The sequence below is a fragment of the Triplophysa rosa genome, linkage group LG1 (assembly GCF_024868665.1).
Source record: "Triplophysa rosa linkage group LG1, Trosa_1v2, whole genome shotgun sequence".
In the NCBI taxonomy this organism is placed as follows: domain Eukaryota; kingdom Metazoa; phylum Chordata; class Actinopteri; order Cypriniformes; family Nemacheilidae; genus Triplophysa; species Triplophysa rosa.
Genome location: NC_079890.1, coordinates 22,504,004 through 22,505,040, shown reverse-complemented (window position 1 = coordinate 22,505,040; position 1,037 = coordinate 22,504,004).

Genomic DNA, 1,037 nt, shown 5'->3' with positions numbered 1-1,037 from the left:
TCTTTTAACCTTTGTGTTTTACATTTTTGTGCTCCACTATTGTACTTTCTTTCAGACATTTTGCCGCTATGCTGTCTAGCAATAGCAGTGACGTAAATGAAAATAATTGACATGATTTCACCCAGATGTAACATCTATCCAATCACCGGCTTATTTTTTGTTAAATTTCTTATGGGCCAATGAGGGTCTATTTTTTATTCGCGCTAAAGTAAATTCAAAATAAATAATCCAATCAGAGGCCCCTAAACAGGTGGGGCCTCTAGGCTGCACCCTAGGCAAGCCTGTGTGTTAATCCGCGATTGGCCACAGTACCCAGTATATACTAAATATACTGACATATTTTTTTGAATAAAAACATAATAAACTTTCTTCAATCTGTTGCATCTGTTTGCACTTTTTGAAATCTTTCCACATCCTCTTTTGAAGTTATTGCTAATAGTATGACTCAGCATCTGGTTAACTGTAAGCCAGAGACCTAACAGCTTCCTCTATGTTAAACCGATGTTGGTTTAAGCGGTTAGCTTATGTTCCGCTTCAGAGTTTGCAATTCTTGACAATCTTCTATTAATTTCACAACAAACACAAATGCAGTAGTGACCAAATGTGATGTCCAACTTCGTTGGCCTTGTTGTTGAAAATTGACAGCCTCGTTCTTTATTAAAAATGGTATAATAATAAACAAGCAACTTATTCTGCGTTATAAAAAAATATTTGAGTTTGATCTGACTTTGTGTATTGATTTCAATACTTTATAATAAAGATGTTACACACATGGATGATATATTCTTATTGAACAGTATTGAAACATTTCAGTTCAGAAGAAAACAACAATCATTTTTTTAAATAAGAAATCTCACATGCGCCTTTTTGGCACCAATGTTTCAGCCATTATGATTTCAGAAAATGCAGTTTCTCCAAAATACAGTTATGCCCTTTTGGCACCAACTGGCTTAGTATGTTCAGTGATAAGTCTTTTGACTTCTAATAAATAACTCCAAATTGATTTCACTTGTCATTTTGGGGAGCTCATCGATGGC